This window comes from Schistocerca nitens, chromosome 1 (genome assembly GCF_023898315.1).
Source record: "Schistocerca nitens isolate TAMUIC-IGC-003100 chromosome 1, iqSchNite1.1, whole genome shotgun sequence".
Classification (NCBI taxonomy): Eukaryota; Metazoa; Arthropoda; class Insecta; order Orthoptera; family Acrididae; genus Schistocerca; species Schistocerca nitens.
In genome coordinates, this window is record NC_064614.1 from 962,064,027 (window position 1) to 962,084,970 (window position 20,944).

At 37.6% G+C, this 20,944-nt stretch overlaps 1 protein-coding gene across 1 annotated transcript in view; it reads right to left on the bottom strand.

Annotated features, from left to right (window-relative positions):
- LOC126237524 (uncharacterized) overlaps window positions 1-20,944 on the bottom strand; it is a 76,275-nt gene that overhangs the window by 22,996 nt on the left and 32,335 nt on the right. The window lies entirely within an intron of this gene.

Here is a 20,944-nt window from a genome sequence, read left to right on the forward strand (position 1 = left end):
TCAACACCTAAATATTCTACCCTTACCATGCCTCTATATAAAAAAAAGTGTTGTTAATATAAAAATGCACATTGATAATTTTAAAACCAACTCAGATGTTCATTCCTACAATACAAGAATGTGCAATGACATTCACATAAAAAGAGTAAACAAGCCTTTAACACAAAAACAAACCAACACTCAGGGTACTGTATTTCTACAGCCTTTTCCATTACAGAATCCCAGTAAACAGTATTTTAAGTTTGCTTGTGACACTGCTCAACAATGGCAAATTTCTCCAGTTCTTGATTTTTAATATGACAAAGTTCTGCACAGTGGTTGGAAACTGTGGACTCACTGACCAACATAATTGCTATCACACTCACAAAGGATGATGAGGCCGAGACTGTCCTTAACAGCATATTGCATCTCTTATCTTCTCAGGAAGTTGGAAAATACATCTGATTTATTGTCTTCCCAGAGCTCTGCCTATTTTGCTACAGAAACAAAGGAATGCAATTAGTGACTCATCACGTGAATGTTCAGCATCATCACATTTCTTTTCTTGGAGAATGCCAACTTCATATAATGTTACCCATTGTCATTCTTTCAGAACCCATATTTCAGATGATTAATTTCAGAATCCAAGTGGTCATTGCCAGAAACAGATTTTGTTCTGTGTACCAAAGTATTTAATGCTGCTCTCTTCTGGATGAAATGTTGAAAACTCTGGGGGTTCAGATGTAAATCAGCGTGCATCTGCTTATGGTACACTGAGTAGCCAAGATGTCCCTCTTACCTTCATTGTATCAAAACATCTAAAAATGGGAGACTTCCCTCTTTCGTTGTCTCAAAAATGAACTGGATGTTTGGGTGCATACTATTCATATTTCCCTGGAAATGATCAAGAGCTTCTGTGCCATCTGGCCAGAGCGTAAATGTTTGATCAACATGATGATAAAATGAAGATGGATGAAGGGGAGCCAACTTTAATGCTCATTCCTCAAAATGTTCCCTAAAAAAAGTTAGCCACATTCCATCAATCATTTCATAAAATTTACTGTTACACAAGAAGTAGGTGGTTCTTTTAACGTGTCTGAACAACTTTATCTTTGCAGTAGGAGAATTCTCTGCCAACAGTTTCAATGTGTACACCACAGGAACTTTTGTAAATAGTGAGACCACATCTAGGCTGATTAAAATATCATTTGGGCCAACTCTAAACTGTTTAATTTTTTTAACAATTGGCATCAAGACGAAAGTGTATTATGTTCTCTACAACTTGATGCGGAAATGTGTGAACAGTATACAAATCTACTTAAGAAAATGATGAGAAGCCTTCTTAGCAACTTAAATAGTATTAATGACAATAACAGTAGTGAATATGTTACACCTAATCCAGTGCATCATAAACAGTGTGAAAACATGCTTCACACAGCAATAAACATACGCATCAGTTCACTTGAGGCAGATGTGAGTACAGGTAAAACTACGTACAGGGAAGAATATGTTATGTCTAGTGCAGTGTGTCGTAAACAGTGTAAAAATATGTTTCATACAGCTGTAAACACAGTGATAAATACGCAGAGTGAAATAACTACAGGTAGGCCTACTGGTACTGTAAACCACACAAAGGAACATGCGCAAATTAATACAGTGTTACATTCACAGATTTCTGAATCAATTGTGTGTATATATTCTGACAGCCAAGGACGTGGTCTTACTGAAATCTTACGTGATAGTTATCGTGTAATTGCAACCACCAATCTAAAACGGAGGGCACCCATGCCTGAAATCACAACAAACATAAAAGTCGGAAATCGCTCCAGCACAACTCAGTGTATAATTATAATAGGTGGAGCTAATGATGTCTACAGGAATGAACTTTACAAATCGACTAATAGTTTGAAAGAAATTTTGAGCTTCGCTAGAACACCTGTAATTGACGTTGGTATTCCCCATAGGCACGATCTTATGACTACTTCTATTGTAAATAAAGAAATCATTAAGGCTAACAGACGGTTCAAGAAGATATGCAAAGCATTCCAGAACTCACATTTCATGAGCGTAGATTCACTGGAGAGAGAACACTATACCCAACATGGCCTGCATTTAAACAACAGGGGAAAGATTGTATTAGGACAAAAAATCCTAGACTTCCTTTGTTCACTACGCAGATGCAAGAAAAGTGAGCCCATTACTCTTCCACCTCCAGTAACCTAGTCTACAGCATCGTGTGTAGGACAACAAACACCATCTTCAACAGAAGCAGATCAGCCTACACTGCTGGCAGCTTCAACAACAGTACCTACTAAGGAAAGTGAGCCCATTATTCTTCTGCCTCCAGTAGCCCAGTCTACAGCATCTTGTCCAGTACTACAATCACCGTCTTCAGTAGAAGCAGATCAACTTACATCACTGACAGGTTCAACAACAGTACCAACTAAACCAGCAGAAGCAATGAAAACCACCCACCCCTTAAGCAAAAGAAGAGTGTCACCACCAGGTCATCTCAAAGATTTTTTATTGGAGGCAGGCAGCAATCAACCAATGTGGTGAGCACTGCAACAGATGCTAAGCATAAAAAATTAGTAGTTTTGTATCAAAATGTACAGGGTGTAATTAGTAATATTCCAGAATTAGAAGTACTATTGCTTGATGAACTAAAGGACGTTTCAGTTGTGTGTGTATGTGAACATTGGCTAAAAGAAAATCAAGCTTTTACTGCCAGAATAACAAGATTTGAAATGGTTAGTAGCTTCTGCAGAGAAACTTTTAAAGGGGGAGGAATATGTATTGATGTCAGACAAGGAATCGAATGTAAAGAAATTAAGTTCAGTAAGATAAAAAACATTGAAAAAGTATTTGAATATCGCGTTTGCAAAGTTACAGACTTTAAAATAATTATTGTGTGTATACTGTTCCCCATCAGGCAACTTTATGGAATTTTTGGACAGTGTTGAAAGTCTTTTTAGTGAGTTAAGACATTCTACAGAAAGCATTATTGTACATGGAGATTTCAATGTCAACTTTAAAATCAACTGTTTAAATGTTACAAAACTGACCAATGTCTTGTTTGCATAATTTAGCATCAACTAACATTGAATACACTAGACATGGAAAGAATGCTGAAGCAATAACACACCAACTATTTCTTGACTTACATAAACTAGACAATGTTGTAGAAGTGATTGACACTGGATTCTCGGATCATAAAGCACTAAAACTTAGTGTAAATACGAGGTTCATTCAAGTTCTAAGGCCTCTGATTTTTTTCTCCGGACTGGAAAGAGATAGAAACATGGGCATTGTTTTAAAATGAGGCCGCGTTCATTGTCAATACATCCCAGAGATGGCAGCACCGTACGGCAGATGGAATTTTACCGCCAGCGGTGAGAATGAGAACTGTTTTAAATACTTAAAATGGCGACGTTTTCCTTACTTGAACAGGGTGCAATCATTCGTTTTCTGAATTTGCGTGGTGTGAAACCAATTGAAATTCATCGACAGTTGAAGGAGACATGTGGTGATGGAGTTATGGATGTGCCAAAAGTGCGTTTGTGGGTGCGACAGTTTAATGAAGGCAGAACATCGTGTGACAACAAACCGAAATAACCTCAGGCTCGCACAAGCCGGTCTGACGACATGATCGAGAAAGTGGAGAGAATTGTTTTGGGGGATCGCTGAATGACTGTTGAACAGATCGCCTCCAGAGTTGGCATTTCTGTGGGTTCTGTGCACACAATCCTGCTTGACGACCTGAAAATGTGAAAAGTGTCATCCAGGTGGGTGTCACGAATGCTGACGGATGACCACATGGCTGCCCGTGTGGCATGTTGCCAAGCAATGTTGACGTGCAACGACAGCATGAATGGGACTTTCTTTTCGTCGGTTGTGACATTGGATGAGACGTGGATGCCATTTTTCAATCCAGAAACAAAGCGCCAGTCAGCTCAATGGAAGCGCACAGATTCACTGCCACCAAAAAAATTTTGGGTAACCGCCAGTGCTGAAAAAATGATGGTGTCCATGTTCTGGGACAGTGAGGGCGTAATCCTTACCCATTGCATTCCAAAGGGCACTACGGTAACAGATGCATCCTACAAAAATGTTTTGAAGAACAAATTCCTTCCTGCACTGCAACAAAAACGTCCGGGAAGGGCTGCGTGTGTGCTGTTTCACTAAGACAACGCACCCGCACATCGAGCTAACGTTACGCAACAGTTTCTTCATGATAACAACTTTGAAGTGATTCCTCATGCTCCCTACTCACCTGACCTGGCTCTTAGTGACTTTTGGCTTTTTCCAACAATGAAAGACACTCTCCGTGGCCACACATTCACCAGCCGTGCTGCTATTGCCTCAGCGATTTTCCAGTGGTCAAAACAGGCTCCTAAAGAAGCCTTCACCGCTGCCATGGCATCATGGCATCAGTGTTGTGAAAAATGTGTACATCTGCAGGGCGATTACGTCGAGAAGTAACGCCAGTTTCATCGATTTCGGGTGAGTAGTTAATTAGAAAAAAAAAACGGAGGCCTTAGAACTTGAATGCACCTCGTAATGTACTCTGTAAAAACTCTAGGCCAAGTGAGAAACACATCTGCAGGAGATGTATTAATGAAGACAACGTTAGGATTTTTAATTCCTCACTAAAAAAAATACAAGTTGGGATCTAGATAAACATGATAGTAGAGACATGAAGTTTGAGTCGTTTCTAGCTAATTACAAACATAACTTTGAAATTGCTTTTCCCCTTAAGAAAAGCAAAGTAAAAGGCAAAATTAACACATGGATAACACAGGGCATAAGAAAATCTGGAGAGCAACTCAGAATGTTAAGTAAATCAGCAAGGCAAAATCCCACTTTGAAACAACGTGTTAAGTGTTATAGGAAATTAGACAAGAAAGTAATTTCTGCAGCAAAAAAGTTAAATAATGATTCATATATCAGTAGAAATAATGAGAACAAAAAAATGAAATCAGTTCAGAAAGTGATCAATAGTAACTTAGGAAGAAGCAAAGTAAGAAACAACATTGTTATTAAAACTGAGGACAAAACTATAAATGATCCATTACACATTGCCAATATGTTCAACTGTCATTATACAAGTGTAGTTCAAAATCTCATATGAACCCAAAGTAGTGCAGACATCAGTCATAACACCACACTGAATCCCAAAACTATGTTTTTGTATCCTGTAACCGTACATGAGGTAGAGAATGCTATCAGCAAACTAAAAAATAAATTATCCTGTGGTACCGATGGCATTCCAGACAAAATCATTAAACACAGCAGATATATTACTCTTCTTATAGATATAATTAATGCATCTTTCAGTACAGGCACTTTCCCTAGAAAGCTGAAACAATCAATTATAAAACATTATACAAAAATGGGGATCGTTATGATATAAAAAACTACAGGCCTTTATCAATGTTATCTTGTTTTTCAAAAATTATAGAAAGAGTAATGTATGGAAGACACTCTACTTTCCTTTAAAAAAAAAAAAAAAAAAAAAAAAAAAAAAAAAAAAAAAAAAAAAAAAAAAAAAAAAGAGTATTGGTCAATGAACAAAATGGCTTTCGAAAGAATAGATCAACTAAAACAGCTATATACAACTTTCTAAAACTTGTCCTAAATTCCATTGATTATAATGAAGTAAATTGTGGAGTCTTTTTAGATTTATCAAAGGCCTTTGACGTTACTGATCATGAACTACTGCTCGAAAAACTTAGTTGCTATGGAGTCCGTGGTACTGCTCATGCATGGTTTAAGTCATACTTACCTGGCAGATGCCAGAAAGTAGAAATAGTTCATGATGGAAAGTCATACTTTTCTGGTTATAAGTAAGTTAGTTATGGGGTGCCCCAAGGTTCAGTGTTGGGACCCCTGTTGTTCTTGATCTTCGTAAATGACTTGCCAAACTATTTAACACAATCTGATTGTGTACTTTTTGCTGATGATACAAGCCTCTTTATTAAAGCTCAGAATGAGACTGACCTTAACAGGAAAATTGAAACAACAACAGTTGAAGCAAGTAAATGTTTCATGGACAACAGTTTATTTGTGAATGAGAAAAAAAAACATTATGGATGAATTACAGACATGTGTCAATGTCAAGCCCAGTAAAACTGTGAAGCTAGGCCAACAGAATATACTACAAACGCCAAATACAAAATTCTTAGGAATTTGGTTAGATGACCATCTAAAGTGGGATAACCATACAGATGTGCTCAATAAAAAGTTAAGTAAATGTTGCTATGTATTTAGAATGCTCAAAAATTGCTGCAGTGATCAAACAGTATTGTGTACATATTATGGATTTATGCATAGTCTTTTGCGATATGTTGTCATATTTTGGGGCAATTCAAGTCAGGCAAGAAGCTCTTATTTTTCAAAAACTAGTGACAAGGATCATAAAAGGAGCTGCACCTAGAGATCCATGTAGCGAATTTTTCAATGAATATAATATCATGACTCTTCCATCCATTTACATCCATGAAAGTGTATGCTTTCTGAAGTATCACCCCCCAGTTTTCTTCTTTAAACAGTGAGTTCCATGACTATACAACAAGACAGAGTAATGACTTTCACAGAGAAGTGCATAAGAAAGCCCAGTACAACAAGAGTGCAATATACCACCCGAAAATTTCTATAGTGCTCTTCCCTTAAAAATTAAAAGGATTCAGAAGCTGAGCAGTTTTAAAAGTGAACTCAAAAGAACGTTAATTAATAATTGTTTTTACAGTGTTAGTGAATACATGACTTCTTCAGGAAGATAGCGTGCCTTCACCTATCTTATAATTCACTCATATATAAACCTGTGTCGTGGGGTAGACTCTTATGTACACACAAAAATTAATTAATTTGTCAATATAGAGTGTTATAATCATTGTTTCTTGTTGCTGTCTATATACACAGAATATATGTAACTTATTTGTATCTTATATTGTCACAAATTTATATCATGTAAGCTATAATTGTTTTTGCCTATATATTTATTCAGATTTGTTCACTGATATTATTTACATAATATGTTGTCATTCATTTTTTTCTGTATGTAACACATGACTAATCCCATATCATTGTACATGATAAAATGGGTGCTCAATAAATCATATCAAATCAAACCAATGGAAGACCTTTCTTGTGAACTTGATGTATTTTGTGCAGCGTAGGAGGTCTAGCAGCTTGTGCTCTAAGATTTATTGATGACATCCTCTAGCAGACCAATATTCTTCACAAGCTCCACCGTTTTTCTACTGTATGACAGGTATGATAGGCATTTGTATGTGCTATCTTCCAACAATGCCGCCATTTTGCTGTGACATTCAGAAGTATAAATGTTAATGCTACAGCAGGGATGGTGATGCCACAAGAGCAGATGCTATGTATTCCACTGTTGCATGGAAGAGCAACAGTCCTTGAGTAATTACCAGAACATTCTGCAAATATTTTGGAATACAAATTACTGATGAAGAGGAACACTGCTGATGGTAACAGATGTTTGTAACATTGAAAAGAAAATTATGACGTGTATGAAGAGCAACGTGATTTTTCTTATCTTTGTTATGCTAGCAGAACAGAATCTTTCAATTGTGATGGTACTATGATCTCGTGAATGAGACTATTCAAGATGCTGAATTTGAAAATGGTTGTTTTATATTCATTAGAAGAAATCATTTACAACTGGTTATGGAACCAAGACACACTTTAACAGCTGCGAAGTAATTGTTTTACCTGCAACTTTTTCCTCTCAAAAACAGGTTAGCAACATGAATCTGCTCATTGTGTTTCTTTCTGAACAAAATGGCTGCTGGCATTGATGACTACAACAGGCAACTGGATACACTTCCAACATTTAGGAATTAGAGTGTCAAGTGCTACTAAGAGGAAACTGCATATGGAGGCAAAAGTAAATCGAAGCCGTCAATTTCTTAAGTATATAAGCACATACGAAAGAACATTCGACAAAATAGTTAAACTAGCAAAATGTACTGCAAATAATAACTTCATTTCAAAAAAAAAAAAAAGAAAAAAAATGTTTGAAAGAGCTGCATGTGATCAGATCAAAAATCACAATTCATCTAACAGCATTATCTTAGGCCATCAATATGGTTTCAGAAAAGGCTGCAGCAGAATCCATGCAATAAATGAAATAGTCACAAAAGTCAGCAGATGTCTTGATGATAGAGTGTGTGTGTGTGTGTGTGTGTGTGTGTGTGTGTGTGTGTGTGTGTGTGTGTGTGTGTCGGGCATCTTTTGTGACCTGTCCAAAGCCTTTGAAACAGTAAATCATGACCTGCTTCTCCAAAAATTGGCACACTATGGTTTTCAAGGCAAATCTCTTAGCTGGATGTCATCATACTTGGCAAACAGAAAACAAAGAGTACTTATTAACATCAATGGCAAGAAATTTCTCTCTGGCTGGTAACACAATTAGGTGTTCCACAAGGTTCAATATTAGGGCCACTACTTTTTCTGTATTATATTAATGATATGCCATGTCAGGTCCAGTCTGATACAATCCTCTATGCAGATGACTCAACAGCTGTAGTCTGTTGTAAAAATGAGGTAGACCTAATTCATCATATTGAACACGCACTTCGGGAAGTGGAGGCATGGATCAAAAACAATAACTTGACATTAAATTTTACAAAAACAGAACTTGTTCATTTCACCACAAAACAATCTGCACAGTCTATAAGTGAAATAAGGTATATGGACAAAAAATTAGAGACTGCAGACTGTGTCAAATTCCTTGATGTATCTGTCAATGAAAACCTGTTATGGAGTCACCATGTGGACAACATACTGGGTCGACTGAATAGCCTTGTATATATTATGAATATCTTGTATAGTATTACTGATTTAGCTGTAAGAAAAACTGTATATAATGCATTTTTGTTTCAGTCATTAGGTATAGTATAATTATCTGGGGGCCTGAAAAAACAAATTTACTTAGAGCTTTTAGACAACAAAAAAGAATTATCCAAGCAATGGTGGGAGCAAAACCAAAGCAACATTGTAAACCTTTATTTGTAAAACTAGATCTAATGAGCATTCCAAGCCTATACATCTATGAAACTCTCACTTTCACAAAAAGAAACCCACAACTTTTTGAGGGCAACTTCTTCTTGCATCAATATGATACTAGATATAGAACGAGCTTCATGTTACCTACCCACTGTTTAAAATCATATGGAAAAACCCCATACTACATGGGCATGAAATTTGTAAATAAAATATGGAAAGATATGGATGACCCAAATGTAAAAGGTACCAAAAGAGACCTCGAAAAATATCTGAAAGATAAATGTTACTATAGTGTAGAAGATTTCATGAATGGCAACAATGTATTATAATTGCTATTCACAATATACATAAATGACCTTGTGGATGACATTGGAAGTTCACTGAGGCTTTTTGCAGATGATGCTGTGGTGTATCGAGAGGTTGTAACAATGGAAAATTGTACTGAAATGCAGGAGGATCTACAGCGAATTGACACATGGTGCAGGGAATGGCAATTGAATCTTAATGTAGACAAGTCTAATGTGCTGTGAATACATAGAAAGATAGATCCCTTATCATTTAGCTACAAAATAGAAGGTCAGCAACTGGAAGCAGTTGCTTCCATAGTACACATTAGGAATGATTTAAAACGGAATGATCATGTAAAGTTGATCATCGGTAAAGCAGATGCCAGACAGATTCATTGTAAGAATCCTAAGGAAATGCAATCCGAAAACAAAGGAAGTAGGTTACAGTACGCTTGTTCGCCCACTGCTTGAATACTGCTCAGCAGTGTGGGATCCATACCAGATAGGGTTGATAGAAGAGAGAGAGAAGATCTAACGGAGAGCAGCGTGCTTCGTTGCAGGATCATTTAGTAATCACGAAAGCATTACAGAGAGATAGATAAACTCCAGTGGAAGACTCTGCAGGAGAGACACTCAGTAGCTCGGTACGGGCTTTTGTTAAAGTTTCGAGAACATACCTTCACCGAACAGTCAAGCAGTATACTGCTCCCTCCTACGTATATCTCGCGAAGAGAACATGAGGATAAAATCAGAGAGATTAGAGCCACACAGAAGCATACCGACAATCCTCCTTTCCACGAACAATACGTGACTGGAATAGATGGAATAGAAGGGAGAACCGATAGAGGTACTCAGGGTACCCTCCTCCACGCACCGTAAGGTGGCTTGTGGAGTATATAGGTAGATGTAGATGAAATTTTAATTAAAATACCTCTTTGTAGATGTTACACCATATATATTATTAGTTTATTGTATATTTTTAGTATTATTATATATAGTGTAAAACTGACAAGTCACCTATGTCACAATCTTTGATTGTATAAGGCATGTTATGTGATAAAAATTGAATTGAACTGAAAATCAGAAGACTGGGCAAAATGTAAATGCTATGTATCAGCATATGCACCTGAAAATTTTGTTAACAATACTCACAAATGTCCTGTTAATATGGAAAAGCTACTACGAAAAAATTGTGACGCTTCAGCAATGGTTTAAGTGTGATGCAAAAGTGGCAAATATTGTTACAAAATTCACTAGCAAAATAAGTTGCTTAGCTCATTTAGACATGCTCTGAAACAGGTGAAATTTGGGGCAATGGGTATGCAGCAACCCTACATGTTGCTCAAAGGTTTCCTCCTTCCCCTCCCCCCCCCCCCTTTTCCATGTTCAACGTGACAACAAGAAAGACATCAGCACACAACCTGCGAAGTTGCGGAAGCTTTTTGTGGATTTTAACAATGATTCTTATCCATGCTCAGCAGACAGTATGACAATCTTAAGAATTTGTTGGGCACAACTGTGTCAAGAAATCAAACTCTGAACTTGTTAATTGAAAAACTGTATGATTTATCAATGATATCTAGTAACAATGGAATCACCTGTGTTTGTTGGCCAAATTGATCCTAACAATGGAACCTCCCCATCACACCCCCCTCAGATTTAGTTATAACTTGGCACAGTGGATAGGTCTTGATAAACTGAACACAGATCAATTGAGAAAACAGGAAGAAGTTGTGTGGAACTGTGAAAAAAATAAGCAAAATATACAAACTGAGTAGTCCATGGGCCACATAGGGAACATCAAGGAGAACGTGAGTTTAGGAGCGCCGTGGTCCCGTGGTAGCGTGAGCAGCTGGTGAAGGAGAGGTCCTTGGTTCAAGTCTTCCCACGAGTGAAAATTTTACTTTCTTTATTTTTGCATAGTTATTATCTGTCCGTTCGTTCATTGACGTCTCTGTTCACTGTAATAAGTTTAGTGTCTGTGTTTTGCAAGCCCATCACAAAACCGTGCGATTAGTAGACGAAAGGACGTGCCTCTCCAATCGGAACCGAAAACATTTGATCGCAAGGTCATAGGTCAACCGATTCCTCCACAGGAAAACACATCTGATATATTCTATACGACACTGGTGACGGCATGTGCGTCACATGACGGGAATATGTTGTCGACCCACCTAACTTGTACACTTGGCGAATGGGTAAAAAGATTCTTCTACCTTGCCTGATTTAGGTTTTCTTGTGGATGTGATAATCACTCCCAAAAAAGTGATGAAAACAGAAGAGTGTCACATAAACTGAAAATAAAAAATTAAAGTTTTCCCTCAGTGGAAGATTTGAACCAAGGACCTTTCGTTCCACAGCTGGTCACGCTAACCACGGGACCACGGCGCTCCTGCGGTCCCAGTGTTGTTGATGTTACCTATCTTCCCATGAACTACCCAGTTTGTGTATTTTGCTTATTTTTTCACAGTTCCACACAACTTCTTCCTGTTTTCTCAATTGATCTGTGTTCAGTTTATCAAGACCTATCCACTGTGCCAAATTATAACTAAATCTGAGGGGGGTGCGATGGGGAGGTTCCCTTGTAAGAATAGAATCTAGTGAAGTAAAGGCAATGATAGTGAAAAATCAAAGTGGAATATTGGAAGTTCTGAATCATAAATGTGGACAGGTACTGGTAGGCCATCAGTTGTAGAGTACGTTAGAAGAGAGTCAGGCCAGCAACCATCAGCCTGATAAAAATGTTTCATTTGCTTCATGTTTAGGGTACTTCAGTTAGTAATTACGTTGAAGTGGACAGATTGTACTGCAACAGTGGCACATCAGATCACATTACCATGATAATATTGTCATACACAAAATTTGTTATTCCTGGAAATATTTTGCCTTGGAAATGAGATGTAAGCATGCTGGCTCATGAAGAAGCTGTGAAAATTCAAATATATTTTAATTAAGTCTTTTGGTATAGCTTTGCGCGTCTGTTACGACATCTATCACCTTGAATTTTTGTACACTAGTACAACGTTTAGGGCTGAATTCTGCTATAGCACTCGAATTGCTCAGAAACTACTATCCCTTATGCTACTTGGTCTGAAAGTGCCTTGGAAAATTTATTGTGAGATATTTAAGTCATACTTTAAGCATCTTTTACTATAAGGGAAAAGTAGCTATTACCTTGATTTTTTAGCTGCTAGCCAATAACCAGGCGCTCACTATACAACAACAGTATTAGCATTTATGAGTATATAGTTCTGATTTTATTGACCCTTGTCTCAAGTGTCAGATGGAAAATTGCAAATTTACAGCATTTTTCCAGGATTAGTTTTTAATATGGCTACTATCTCTGATCTTTCTTTATCTGACACTACTCGAAAGAGTTCTAATTTTGATACAAGGAACATTTTAAAGTAAAATGGTAATTTTCCTTATAAGATTTTTAAACTAGCTTCAAAGATACCTTAGTTTTTACACATAGTGCATGCTTGACAGAATAGCTTTAATGAATGGCATACAAAAATGAGCAAATAAACAACATTGCTGTGAACATAATTTTCATGGATCTAAAATTCTCTTCATGTTCTTCAGCATGTCTGATGGCCAAGTGTATCTCCGACCCATGGAATTGGCACCTGAAGCTAGCAAAATGCTCTGGGATTCAGCAGGTGTCCTTTCTTAGGTGCCAATGAAACAGATTAGTTGGACCATGTGGATGCATGAAACTGACAAAGGCATCTTGTTCTTCCAGTGATGTATCACAGATATTTCCAATCCATCATTTGTTGTCATAAATGCAGGCTATGTATTACCCAGATTGGATGCTGTCAATTGGAACACACTTAGAAGTATGCTGATTGATCAACACTTGCAATAAATGACACTGTTATTGGAAACTCTGCTAATTTGTAACCATCTTTCTTTGATTGGTCTGAAGCAGTAGTTTTCTCTGGTTCCTGCAACCATGCAACCATTTTCAAATCTCCTTTCTTACAAAATTCTTGCAGCATTAATTTCTTCCTTTGTGATAAAAAGGAATTTGATTCTGTGAACTTGTTCATCACAAAATCTGAATAGATCACTTTGTGTTAGAACTTGATCTAAAGTTGGCCTTTGTGACTTGCTTTTGCTGCTAATCATTTAGTTGTGGCCTCAATACCTTCAAATGGAGACTTTACATGGCTTGTGGTGAAGAAGTTCCATTCGGCACTGATGCTAAAGTCATTGTAATGCTGACAGATTCATGAAGTTCTTGAAATTTTTGTATTGGGCGTCTGATACATCGCTGCAACAGCTGTTGTGCTTCAGCACTGGAAAGTGGGTTCACAGCTAATCAATCAGCCTGGAGCAGAAAACATGAACTGCAACTGTATCACGTCACAAGCAATCACTGATGATGCAGAAGCTAAGAGACTCAATCTTACCAGATAAATAAGAAAGGAATGTAATGTAGCCTGACTATTTTCCCAATGGAAGCCTTGTACCGCACCCTGCACAATGAATAATTTTCTGCCAAATCCATCAGAACTACCAGCTTTCCTCATCCTAGATTTTATTCGGTTTCTCTTAAGTAGTTACTTTGATGCTTTGCTGTATAATGATGGGGGTGAGAGATTCACAATTTTAACTGCTTTGTCTCCAGGGTATCTTGGTCAATGTGTATCCATTCCTAGTATTCAATTGTTTCATCAATGTTGTTCCCTTCAAATGCAGCCTCTACAAATCTTTCCAAGACTTCTAATTCAGGGCATTGGTCACATCGTTGGAGCATGCAATCTTTTGAATTCATATTGCAAACCGTTTTGGCTAACTCTTTTAGTCATCCTTAAGTAGAGTTGTTGCTAGCATCAACTTGACATTTTGATGAGTTGTACAAACACAAACTGAATGTGTTACTGCTGAACAACTGCAATGCACCACTGTGGCTGGAGCTCACAAAATTTGGAAAAGCCAACTTTTGTTAAATTTTGTCTGCAATATTCTTAATAGGCTTCTTTCAAGTTACAAAGCAGCAGCCATTTCTGCATATGAACTTCTGGGCCAGCTGGTGTCCCAAAGTCCTTTTTTCCAGGGCAGATTTGGCTGACTTCATCACTGTCTTAGAATTTTGCTACACTTTCCTTAATATCTTCTTGCAGAGTCTTTCCTCACTTGGATCTAGTTTCGCTAATGCCTTTCTCTTCCTTCAGCTTTCTGTCAGCCTTAACCATTCACTCACACATGTAGAATTCTTCCATTTTTTTTAATACTTCAACTGCTAGGGGCCAAAGTTAAAATCTGAATTTTCTCACCAGCTTTGGACAACTCTAGCTTTGCTTTAATTCATTGATAAGCTCTTTTTACAAATAGAAGTTGTGGCAGTTTTGATCTGGTTGCAGTTCTATGACATCTGCTTTAAGCCCCCCCCCCCCCCCTTCATTTCAGCAGTTTTTGTAGTCACAACCATTTGAACTTGCCTTATCTTTCATTTTGCGTATCCACTAGAATCCACATTTGAAATGCGCTGAAATTTTAGTGGCAACACACCAATTGCTGTCAAGCTAGAGTTCAAGTTGTCTGAAGCAACTGTAGCATCATCTTCATCAGACTGATGATGGCAATGGGTTGGCCTTTTTTTGCATTGATGTCAACTCTACAAGCAGGGCAAAGTTTCTGTCCAGACTTAACATCAACTGATTTAAGTCATTTCAAAAAGTGGGCTGTTGCAACATCAATAGGACACAGACCTTTGTTGAACACATGATTCTTCTTTTGAAATGGATTGAAGCAGGATTTCTGCATATATTGAAACCTGGTCGACAGTTCTGCTTCATGATGTAAACTTATTTTGGTGTCAAAATCAAGCTGAAATCCGACTTGTCAAATCAGCAAGTTCCGATTCTCCTCAGAGACGTCACTAATTGATTTCAGAAGGTGTTTGTCCTTGGTGAACTCAGTTAAATGACACACAGACTTGTTGATTTGTCCAATGGTGCACTTCTCTAGGTCCATATTTCCATTGTTTGAAGCCGTAGGTTGTAACTTCAGCAATGCTTCAGCAGTGGATTGAAGGAATCAACCAAGCTACAACGTAAACATTCACAGGTAATAACCACAAATGATACAATGATTGTCAATTTGCATATAAACATGAGTGATACCAAAATCAAATTACATGTTATATAATGTGAATGTATAAAATGAGAATGCTGGAGAAAATTCCATAACATTACAGAAAATTCGAGAAGTTTCTATTGCCTTGCTATAACACTGTTGTACCTGCATACAAGTTTCTAGAATCCATGCTTTGTGTTATAAAACAGTCATACCTGCATATAAAATATCCAGAAATTTCTGGAACCCCTACCCTGTTATAAAATAGTCATACTTGCATATCTAATTTCCAGAAGTTTCTGAAACCCATTATGAAACAGTTGTACCTGCACATCAGAGGAACAAAAGTATCATGCTGCAAATAATTTGCACTAACAAATCACATCACAGGTGCCTTGACATTCACCAGCATAACAGCTAGCAACACGGTAATACATGCAGTAAGCGTAACATCTTAGATTTCTTTTAATGTATTTTAAACGCCTTATATGGAAAATTACCATTCTACTTTTTCAAATCCCTTGTCGCGAAAAAGTGCTCTTTTTAGTGGTGTCAATAAAAGGAAGATCAGAGTTGATAGCAATATAGAAAACTGATCCTGAAAAGTGCTAGACATTTGCAATTTTCAATTTGACACTTGAGACAAGTGTCAATAAAATCAGAACTATTTATTCACAAATGCTAATACTGGTGTAGTATAGTGAGCATCTGGTTGCTGGTCAACAGCCCAAAAAAATCAAGGTTCCAGCTGCCTTTCCCGTGTAGTAAAGTATGGTTAAAGTAGGGCCTGACTCTCTTGCGATAAATTTTACAAGGCACTTTCAGACCAAGTAGCATAACTGAGACATTTCTAAGGAATTTGAATACCTTAGCTGCATTCAGCAACAAAAGTTGTACTAGGATACAGAAATTCAGAGTGATAGGTATCACAGAAAATGCACAAAATTATAACAAAGTCAACCGAACTCTTTACACCATACACTTTGTGACTTGGTATGGGTCCACTAAGGTGACTTTAGCTCTGGAACCATTATAACAACTGAGCCAAAATTTTGCATATTGACCTAACACATACATATTTATACAAAAAAAGTTTTGAACAGAATCTGAGATGATCAAGTGGGAATCATTTTTCATTCTAGGACACTTGACATGGAATGACATTTGTTTTGGGTACAAGCAACTGCACAGAAAGGTTTTTGCAAAAGATTTGATTGCAAAAGAGAAAATTGAAGACAAAGGTACTAGGAAAACGAAGATCATTGGTCTCTATGTACTTGACTTGCATATCATTAAATAAATGCGAACTATTGAAATGGATGACAATTTCAGAGACTTTACTGGTGTCAAACATACGATTTTATGTACAGAGACTGAACCAATTGTGTCATTTCATTTGTTTAAGTACCTGTACCTGGGTTTCAGGCTAGATCGCCATTTACATTCAATGGTGAGGTGTTATTGCAGAATATTGAGTGTCTCAGCAATTTTGTTTGTGTGTACGAGGGAATTTAAAAAAGTAGACTGGGGCGGCAGTTAAAATTTGGACTGAGGAGCGTGGCATACCAGAGTAATCTGTGCAGTTGTGAGAACTGCTGTGCCAAGGTGACTTGTGGCTGAAGCACCTGGCTAGTAAGCAGAACATACTGGTTCAATTCCCAGACTTTGTACACATTTTCACCCACTGCTTCAGTCTATACACATACAGCCTATTCAAGTAAATTTTGTGACGATCAGATATGTTGCAAACATATCATGAGAGACTTGGAAATCAGTACAAAGAATGTATGAAAGGTGTGTTTAAGCAAAAGAACATCAATGTGGATGGCTGCAAAGAATATTTTTGATTGACATGCTCCTAGCAAAAATGCATTAATTATCATTCAAACACTGAATGAATTGAACTATTCAAAGATGACTTTAGCAAATTTTTGTAGAATTTTCCTTTTTGAACAGAAGAGAAGTTAGCACTGTTCTGTAATAATTATTGAATGCAGCCAGATATGTAGTCTTATTATCAAACAGTTCTGATTCTGTGGAGAGAGAAACTTCAACAACAAGAAAGTTTCAGAATACTGATAACCAGAGACATACAGCATTTTACTACTACACCCTACACACTGCAGCAACATGGTGTTGCAGAAAGACACACACTCATCTATGTTGAACCCAAGCAAATCAGCAAACTAACTGTGGGCATAAGCATGTCATACTGCCACAAACCCTTTGAACCATTATGGGAAGTCTTCTGTTGGGAATAAATCATTCTATGATTGTGGTATGAACAGGCAATAGTCAACTGGAATCACCTTATAGTCTTTGAAACAGAATGTTCCATGCACTTTAATAAGAAATTTCATTCAAAGTTGACACCCAGGCTTTGTCTGGACGTTTGGTTGAATATATGTGATGTGTCTTTAGGATCTTCCAGCTCAGAGGAAGGTTGTCTTAAGTCATGAGGTAAAATACTAAGCTTTTCACAAGCTGCACAGCAGTGTTACTGAATTTAAAATTCAGTGAAAGATTTATAACACTAATTTTAGTAAAGATTAATAAGATTCCACTTTTTAAGGCCACAAATTATCCTCAGTCTCTTTTTTTGTATTCTGAAGACGTTTATACTCTGAGTAGCATTTCCTAGAAAATGATTCTATGTGAAGCAGTGAATGGAACTGTGAATAGGAAGTCTGCACCACTGTCTACTTTTTTTAGTGTCTCTACTTGTTGTAGCTTTCAATTTCCTCAGAGCATAGCAGACTATTGAGAGTCCAACACATCACTGCATATGTCTACTATTTCAGTTCAAGTCCTGCTGAACTTATAAAACTACAAATTTTGTGGCACTAGTTTTTCTACAGTTCTCTCTTTTGATCCAAGCTGAAAGTCTTGACATAGATTTTTCTGCTGCTCACTGCAAACTTTCTAAGCTGTATTCAGCGGGTAATAAACTATCATCAACAAAAATACAATAGAGCAGTAGCCTACAATGTTACTGTGGTGGGAAAAAAAAAGACGTCACCCATACAAATCAGAAAAAGTAATGGATCCAGGATCGAGCCCTGAGGAACTCCGTGTTTTATTGGTAACAACTGAAAATAAATTACTGTTTGTGATCTCATTCCCAAATTTTCTGAATAAATTTTGGACCGTACTTTTATGTATGAACAAGCTGGCTCCTCAACATTTATGGCGGAAGGAGGTCATTAAAAGATTTGTCATGGCTCATATGTGATATCGAGCTCAGCACTATGCAAGGAATCTCAGAGGAAACTATTTTTTCCATTCTATTATCGAATACTGATTTTCATTCTGTTATCGGATACCGGTTTGTTTCCGAAATATTACTTGCAAGAAACCTGAATTTCCGTTTGTAATTTAACGCACGCTGATGCTGTGGCAACTTTCTCCGCTGCTGATTGGCTAACATTCCGTGCAGGTCAAACCGGTCTCCCGTACTGAGTCATGAGCGCCTTGCCCTTTCGCCTAGCTATGAGCTCTGCCAAGGGGCATTGCGGCTAGCAGTTCGAATTAATGTTCGCTTTAGCTTGCGTTCAGATGCTCAGCTAACAGGATGGGGGATAAGAGTACAGTACAAAAGCAGTATGGTAACTGTTTATGCGACTGCCCTACCATAAGGCACCAGTCATGTTGAAATCGACGTGAAATCAGTAACTGATTAAATGCGTAACTTCTAACTATCTTCTAATGCGAACTTGTTCTGCATCGATCTTTCCTCTGCCTTAATGTTTCCACGCAAGTCGTCAGTATCTTATACTGCTCCGATATTAAACCGAAAATTTATAAGCGTAATAAGTGCGGTAGGTATTTCACTGAGGCAAAAAATTTTTCGATGGAAACTACCGGGCTACTTGGTGAGGGCTCTCCGAGATAATATCGCACCCCTGTACCAACAGTGACAACTCAAAAACGCTATAGTTGAGAAAGCTGCAACAATTAATGTCACAAAACGACTACCGAAACACTATACGCTCGAGGAAGTATCGTTACCAATTGGCAATAAGTGACATTTTTCTTGCACATTAAAGCATTTCACGCGTATTTCTCAGTGACAAACGAAAGATGACGCTTTCAGATTTTGTCACTTTCCTTGCTGGGATGAGATATGTGACACGCACAAATGAAGTTTCAGAAGAGTCGTTTCGTGAACAGTATAGAAATAACAAAATCATCATCGTCTTCGTCCGCACTGTCTTCCACTTCCAGGTAGCGCTCTTTTTTAGAGGATTCAACCACAATTGGCTCCATTTACAAGTGAACAGTTTAATGTGGGATGTCAGCTTATAGAAAGCAAGCAAATTCCGACGGAGTATAATTAGCAATATTGATGAAGCAAAATTACCTATTATCACGACGATTGACTTGGACATCGATGTGATGAAATCAGACGCTTGTTTTGAGTTAAGGTTGTAAGCTACTACAGAGCCGTCATTGGCTGAACTATCGCATCCTAAGGTATTTACAATCAGCATGCGCTATTTTATGAATTGCCATAGACGAAAACGAAGAGAGAAAAAAGTGGCTAAACCATGAGGCTTTCCAATCAGTAGGTGCTATGCCACTAACTGAAATGATAGCTACCCAGCAGAGAACTGTAGCATACGATGATACATCTAAACCTAAACAACACCTCCTGGTACACTAATTAGCCAATGTACATAGGTCCTAACAAGCAAAATATTTTACACTAATTTCATAATCACTGTTGCAGGGAATTGTAAATAGGAATACTATAAGTTCGTCGGTACTTAGTAAATGACTGTGGTAATGTCAACACTTGCACTGTGTTTTGCACACAAGTTTATGAAAAATTGCATTAATATTAACATAAAAACGGCTATTTAAGTTTACAGTGTGCACTTCAACAGACATCACGAGTACAACTTCATACGACAAGGCGAATAAATTCTGAAAATTTTCAAGATGAATTTTCTGTTGCACGGACAGAACTGTCATTCCCAGTACCATTTAAAGCTGACTTCGTGCATGGCCTACAAACTGGGTAGCATGACCTCAAACTGTCAGATTCAGTATTGACTGCTCCACTTCCGGCGAAGGTTTTCGTGCTGTTGCTGTTTTAGAGCTCAGTGTTCGACCTCAAACAAATTTCCAATTTGGTTCTAACAGTGTGTAATATTTTCTTGATGTCATGAGGCAAAACGACGTTTTTACTACGTATGGATAGTGGCAACGACAGATTGTTCGAAATTAGAAGTGATCTCACAAAGCTGGGTTGTCATGTCAGAATTTGGAGTGAATGTTGCCAGTGACTATTCTAAACTCAGATATCGTCCAAACCAAACGGGCGCGCGTTGAGTCAAGGAAAAGTAGGGGGGGGGGGGGTGGGGTGTGAGGGGGCACTGGCACACTCCAGTATCACATTTCTATATTTCTTAGACTAGATCGTGCGAAGGGTAACCCTTATTTGTTCAGATTTATTTTTAAGATTATTTAGTTACTTCTGATATTGAACAAACTGTAAACGAAAAATTACACGAGTACTGAACACTTGAACCTGGCGTTTATAGAATAATAGT